Genomic DNA, 7,459 nt, shown 5'->3' with positions numbered 1-7,459 from the left:
ATCTCCTATCTATTCTATTCTAACCCAGCAGCAGCCAAGCTGTGGGTGACAAGCATCTCCCCTGGGTGTCAACTAGGTCTTAGGCTCTCAGGGGGCTCCAAGCTCAATGAGAAACCATTTAAAGAATAAACTGTACCCAGGCAGTGGTGGTGCCCATGCCTTTAATCAATCCCAGCACTCAGGAGGCAGAGGCAGGCAGATCTCTGTGAATTCGAGGCCAGCCTGGTCTACCGAGTTAGTTCTAGGACTGGTTCTATAGCTACTGAGAAACCCTGTTTCGAAAAACCAAAAAAAAAAAAAAAAATGTATAAAACATGTTAGTCATGTTTATATGGCTTGGATATCCCTCTAGTTGTGGTGTCCCTGTAATAATGGGGCACATACGGATCTTCAGTGGCCCCAGAGTCACCCCCAACTTGCCTGGCTCTTGATGCAATGGGTCAGTGAAAGCCAGGAAAGAAAACATCTCTGGAAATAACTGTGAACACACTCAAGGGCTTGACCACAAGAATGTTCAGCATGCCTTTGTTTACAATCCAGAAAACTCTAAAGTAACCCACACGGTCCAATGGTTAAAGTCTGGTGCCTTCACAAAACCTAATCCCACAAAGTGGGTGTTACATGACACCCAGAGATGGTCCCAATGCATCTCCAAGTGAGGGGGGTAGAACGCAAGAAAGTTCATGGGAAAGCTAACTCCAGGCAATTCTGTAAAGGAAGCAAAGGATGAAGAGAGGGGTTTGGGGGAGTTGGCTGGGGGTACACTACCTCTTGGCCAGGGACTCTGGGAGATCTACTAGACACAGAAGTTAAGGGACCATCTGCAAATGGGAAGGGTACAAATGCCTGTTGGTGCGGGCACACCAGCCACAAGGAGCAGTATGGGAGGCAGGAACGAACTCAATTTGCACACCAATGTGAGCAGCTCTGGTCCCACGTGGTGGGTCCTTTTAATCTCCTTATGTGGGTGTGTGCTTGTACTTCCAGAATTATCTGCAATGAATGCGTATGGCTTCATGTGCACGTGTGTGCCTGCATGGGAACATGTATGTGCAAACTGCAGGTTGACAACAGGTGTCCTCCTCAATCGCTCGCCACTTTTTGCTTTTGTTTGTGGTAATTTTTTGGAAGCCAGTCTCTCACAGGTTCTGGGATTCACCAGTTCAGCTACCCTGGCAGGCCAGCAAGCCCCAGGAATCCCTTGGTCTTCACTGGGATTCCAGGTGCAAACAGTCAGGCCTAGCTTTTCCTTGGGTGCTGGGGATCTGAACAGGCCTTCATGCTGTGTAGCAAGCACTTTACCCACTGAGACATCTCTCCAGCCCTCTGAGGCTTTAGATTTAGAATCGACATCGTTCTTTTACGAGCTTGGAGTACAATGAATTGATGAGGTAGAAAATGTTTAATACTCCGTAAAGATATTGAGACGTATTCTGATTGAAAAGAAGCTTGCAGAACACAGTAGCTGGGGCCAGGGAGAAGGCTCGGCAGGTAAATAAAAGGACTTGCTGCCATGCCTGACAATCCAAGTTCCGTGCCAGGAACCCACGCGACAGAAGGCAGGACCAGTTCTTGCAAGCTGCCCGATAGCCTCCACTTGCACGCTACAGCACACTCATTCACACACGCAACACAAAGAAAGGAACAAATGTGCCATCTTAAAAAGCTTTATTTAGAGGCTGGAGGGATGGCTCAGTGGTTAAGAGCACACACTGCTCTTGCAGAGGACCCAAGTGTGGTTCCCAGCACCCATGTCAGGTGGCTCACAACCACCCGTAACTCCAGCTCCAGGGGATCCAATGCCCTTTTCTGGCCTCCTCGGGCACCAGCACACATGTGAGTACGTGCACACACATAGCAATAAATAATGATAAACAATGTTTTTAAAAAGCTTTATTTAAAAAAAATAGTGTATGTTCTCTTACAGAAACTACTCTGTGCCCATGAACAAGGCAGAGAGTAAGTGGTCACCTCAGGACAGTGGAATCTGGACATTAACGTTGTCTTATTTCTCTGTGTGTTCTACATTTTCTCTTACAGAATCCACTCTGTGCCCATGAACAAAAGGCAGAGAGTAAGTGGTCACCTCAGGGCAGTGGGATCTGGACATTAACGCTGTCTTATTTGTCTGTGTTCTTCATTTTCCACAATGGATATTTATAACTTAGGGGATTAACATGTACATATGCAAGCATGTATATTCTTAAAGGAAAGAGTTGGCTCAAGTTCTCGCCCGTGCTAAAAGTGCCTCAGCTACGGCAGACTGCGTCTCCAGGCTTCTCCTTGCCTCCACGTTCTCCCTCACATACATTCACACCTGCTTCCAATTTGCACCATCTTGCTGTCCTTCCCGAGTCCTTATAAAAGATCTGAAGTCCGTGTTGAAACCAGACAACCAGGGCTTGGGCCCACTCCACCGTTCCTATCCAGTGGGCGCCCACCACCCCCACATGGCCTCCTGGGATACTGTTCCAATTACTGGAGACTCAAAGCAGATCCAAAGACAGAACTATAAACACCACAGGCAGAGGCCCGTAAACATCTGGGTAAGTGACTCCAGCTGTGCAGATGGGCCCTGGCCTTCATTCACACTGGGACCAGAGAGGACTGGCTGGTCATGAGGAATGCCCTCTGCCTCCTCCTTGGACCATGAGCTACCAAGTGTCATACAGACTTGCAGGGAGGGCTAACCTAGGTGAAATCACATCCAAGAGAGAGGAGGTATGGGGGCCAGAGTTTCTCAGTCATTTGAGCCACATTGCCTATGTACTGGGGTCACAATTTATCTGTCTATAAAATGGGGAAGCAAGACGCAATAGACTAGACAGCCGTGAGCTCTAGTATATTGCGAATAATTCATTAAGTCAACGCCCTAGGCAGAAATCTGCTCACAATTCCTTTGTCTGCACTATACTAGGTATATATGAGAATTTGATAGCATAAACATAAGCTATAATAAATTGAAAAAAATTTTGAGACACCATCTCTACCTCCCAAGTGCTGAAATTATAGGCACGCAGCATCGCACCCTGACTTACTCTTATTATTTTTTTTTCTTCTCCAGGTATGTGATAGGAAGGTATATAGAGACAAGTCAGGGGGAGTTCCTGTAAGAACGGAGATATAAGACCTATGAGTCAGAAGCAGATGAAACCTCCAAAAGCTCCTCGTGTCGAGTAACAGAGAGAGCTGAGGGCTAGAGGTTTCCTAGCACTGTTGGTGGGAGGTTCCTCAAGCACCTGGAATTAAAATGACCAAGCTTCACCAGCCCTGCCTGGGAGCTCCTGATGCTGCCTACACCACAGAACCCTTGGGGAGCGAGATCAAACCCAGCTCACTGCATGCAACCTGGAACGCTCGCGCCCAGGCCACCTCGGAGTTTCTGACTGTGGAACGATTGCCTGGTGGCCTCTGAGAAGAGATTTCTGGCACAGTGGGCATTTTAACCTCTGATCTGTGGGTGGCTTGTTGGAATAGAGGGTTACCCATGATTCACGCCCGTGTCAGATTCTCCGCTGGGCACCACCCCATGTTTGCAGCCTGATGTTAGCTGGGAGCCCTCGTGACACTCATTAGGTAGTCAGGGTTCCAGAACAGCCCTACCCCCCCTGCCTTCTGAGTTCAGTGGTGGAGGCTGGAAGCTCCTCAGCAGCGCAGCCCAAGGGTGGGTTCATGGGTGCTCAGAGCAGCGCAGCTAGGGGCCCAGGTAGAGCTCAAAGAGGCAGTGTCTGCCCAGAAGCAGAAAGTCCCGCATTCCCTCCTCAGCAGTAAAATCAACAGCAACAAAAACTCACCCAGGAGGCTTTGCTGAGAAGGTGGTGAACAGGCCAGGAATCGTCCAAGTGGAACCTTTCTCTGGCCCTATGTGTGTCAGGAGCCCTCCCTGCTGCCCACATCACAGACAGCAGCAGAGTCCAGGCCTAAACCTCCCCTGACATGCCTGTGGACATCCCCCTCTCTTGTGACCATGTGACTTCCCAGTTCCATTTGAATCCTACCGGGCAGGTACAGGCAGGAGTGAGTGGCACATTCCAATCTTGCCTCCAAGATCAAAGCCTCCTTTTCCAGGTGGGCCTGAGGCCATGCCATTCTTGACCCGGGTCACACCTCGCCAAGCTAACTCACTTCCAACTGCTATTTCTACGCGTGCTCTTTGTTATGCTCCATGAGATTATCAGAACAGCAAAGCCGGACACTTGCAGCCAAACCCAACAATCTGAGTTCAATCCCAGAGACCCAAAGGGTGGAAGAACTGACGACTCCCAGGAGTTTTCTCTGATCTCACAAGGGCTATGGCATCCTTGAATGAGTACACACATGCACACAAGAATGGAATTTTGAGCACTGATTAGTGGGGAAATGCAAATCCGAACTGCAATGCGAGTCCATTTCATGCCCACTAGGATGGCTGTAGCTCACAAAGGAAAATAATTTTGATAAGATTGCAGCAGAGAGGGAATCCTTACGCTTATGCATGGCACGTGTGGGTTGATACGGAAGGCCTGCAGCAGTTCCTCAGAGCGTAAACACAGAATCACCTATCTCAGCGATCCCTCCAAAGCTGACACTGGACGGGCTTTCAGTTGCAGGCTTGCGCTCAGATCTCCGCAGCACTGTATGCCGCAGCCAACTAGAAAAACAACACAAGCTGGGCAGTGGTGGTGCGTGCTTTTGATCCCAGCACTCGACAGGCAGAGGCAGGTGGATCTCTATGAGTTTGAGGCTAGCCTGGTCTACAAAGAGAGTAGCCAGGACAACCAGGGCTGGTACACAGAAAAATCCTGTCTCAAAAAAACAAACAAAAAAAAAGGGGGGGGGTAAAGAAGACATCTCCCCACTTACTTCCAAGTGCTGGGAATAAAGACATGTGCTACCATGCCTGGCAAAACAAAACAAACATAAAAACAACTTTATTTTAAAAAACTATATTAAGGGGCTGGAGAGATGGCTCAGAGGTTAAGCGCTCTGACCGCTCTTCCAGAGGATCCTGAGTTCAATTCCCAGCACCCACATGATGGCTCATAACTATCTATGATGAGATATAGTGCCCTCTTCTGACATGTAGGTGTACACGCAGGCAGATACTGTATACATAATAAATAAATAAACCTTAAAGATGAAGTTTTGGTAGATGCTACAAAATAAATGAACTTTAAAAACACCATGGGTGTTTAAAAGTCATGCAAGCCTGAAGATTTGAGTCCAATCTCTAGAACCTAAGGAAGGAGAGAACCAACATCACAAAGCTGTGTTGTGATAACCACATACATGTATGTGGTGGCAAGCACGTGCCTGTATCTCAACATACATGTGGTGGTACACATGTGCCTGTATCTCAACATACATGTGGTGGTACACATGTGCCTGTATCTCAACATATATGTGGTGGTACACATGTGCCTGTATCTCCAACATATATGTGGTGGCAAGCACGTGCCTATATTTCAACATACATGATGCATACAGTCACAAAGTTTAAAAAACTAAAAATTACAAAAAAAATGATGCTAAGTGAAGGAAACCAGGCACAAAGGCTACAACATACAGAATTAACATGTGAAATATCCAGCGTCAGCAGCCCACACACGCAGAAAGCGCTAGCCGTGGTGGTGTGCTTCTGTCTCAATTCTCCTGAGACTCAGGCAGAAGAATCCCAAGTTCAAAGTGCACCTGAGTTACACAGACAGACCCCATCTCCAGAAGAAAGATGAAAAGAAAGGAAAGAAGGGGGAGGGAGGGTGGGCGGGAGGAATAGTTTAATGTTGGGAGAACAGAAATGGGATTAAAGATGATGGGGCCCGGCTCTTAGCACATGCGGTACAAGCATCTAATAACCGAGCTCCATCCCAGCCCCACCAGTCTTTGTCTGGCCTTACTACTAAACGGTACTGACCTCAGAGCGCAAGTCCGTGAGTGTTCCTCTCTTCCATCTTTTCCTAAGAGTCTGACAGGGATTGGTGCTGATGCTTCCTTGCGTGTTGGGGAGAACTGGAGGTGGCATGTCACCTTAGCACTCAGCTTCTCTTTACTGGGAGGTTTTAAAATGTTTTGATTCGCTGCGTTTGGTGGTAACTGGGGATGGAACTCAGTTGGTGGTGTGCTCTCCAGCATGAAGCCCTGGGTTCAACCCTCAACATTGCCAAATCCAAGTGTGACGGGGCACACTGCAATCCGGGAATCTGAGAGGAGGGGGGCAGGAAGGCCAGAGGAACACGGTCGTCCTAAGATACACAACTCAAGGACAGCAGGGTTCGTGCGAGTCTGTCTAAAACAATAATGAAACAATTACTTCTCTGCCTTGGCTAAGGCCAAGGAGGGTTTGTCTGATTGGTCCGTCGGTTGGCCAGCTGGTTGGTTGACAGATTAGGGGGGAGGGGAAGAAGGTCTTGCTACCTAGCCCAACAGGGCCTCAAACTCATGGTAATTTTCCTGCCTCTTTCTAGGGTGTATGCCAGCATGCCTGGTTCTGGCTGGGAGTGTTCTGATCTCTGGTTCTCTTCCCTGGCTCCGTCTACTGGATGTGACCATTGCTTCTGGGCATCTCTAGGAATGTGTCCCCTTCACCTAAGCTCTCCAGTGTGGTGGTGCGCAGCGGTCATGTCCCTGCAGTCTTCCAAGCTCTGTCTGTTTCTGTGCTGGTCAGCAGCTGCATCTGTAGTTTAAGGATCCTTCTCAGAGCCCCAGATCACCAAAACCCTTCCACTCCAAGGGTCCTGGGGAAAGCAGCCAAGTGTGGCTCTTCTGTGCAGGGGGGGGGGGGGGCTCTCAGGACAAAAGTGGCAATGTGGCTTCAGGCTCAGTGATGGGGCTGTGTGGACTGGACACCACGGACTAAGACTCCCTGGTGTGCTTCCAACACAACAGGCCTCTACAGTGAGTTCTTCGTGCTCAGATGCCTCAGACCCTTCCAGAAGGCTATTTCAGCTCCTCTTAGCCACGCCACAGTTTACAGATGGGAGCCAAGCCACCTGCCCTAAGCCACACGGCCAACATCTGCCCAGATATGAGATCAGATCAACCCTCCTGGAATGTGCTGATGGCTATGCTAACAGTTATCCCTTCATATGATAAGAGAGAGCATCCCCGAAACGGGGCAGAGGCTGGGGAGGGCACGTGTCAGCTTCTCTGTGCTCCCAAAGGTGGACAGAGCAGGGCCTGCCTGTGTACCGACAGAGCAGGAGCCCCTCCGCCTGCCTCCATGCACGGCTGCAGACTCCTGCGGTGGTGCCCACGGGCTCTGTGAAAAAGAACGGGAAAAGAATACGAAGAGCACACACCAGTGGGAGATGTCTGTTTACTTGGCTGTTCACACATGTAAAACAATTCTGGGAAGATCCACAAAGCCAGGAGTGGTGGCCTGCACTGAAGCAGTGGTCGGGGATGAGTATTAGTACACCCTGCTATGCTTTTGTTAGCTTTACTTGGGCTCCGGAACGTATATATCTTTAAGGCCAGCCTT

The sequence above is a fragment of the Alexandromys fortis genome, unplaced genomic scaffold (genome assembly GCF_014885135.2).
Source record: "Alexandromys fortis isolate MF-2015 unplaced genomic scaffold, M_Fortis_MF-2015_v1.1 scaffold_94, whole genome shotgun sequence".
NCBI lineage: Eukaryota > Metazoa > Chordata > Mammalia > Rodentia > Cricetidae > Alexandromys > Alexandromys fortis.
This window is presented reverse-complemented; position numbering follows the sequence as displayed.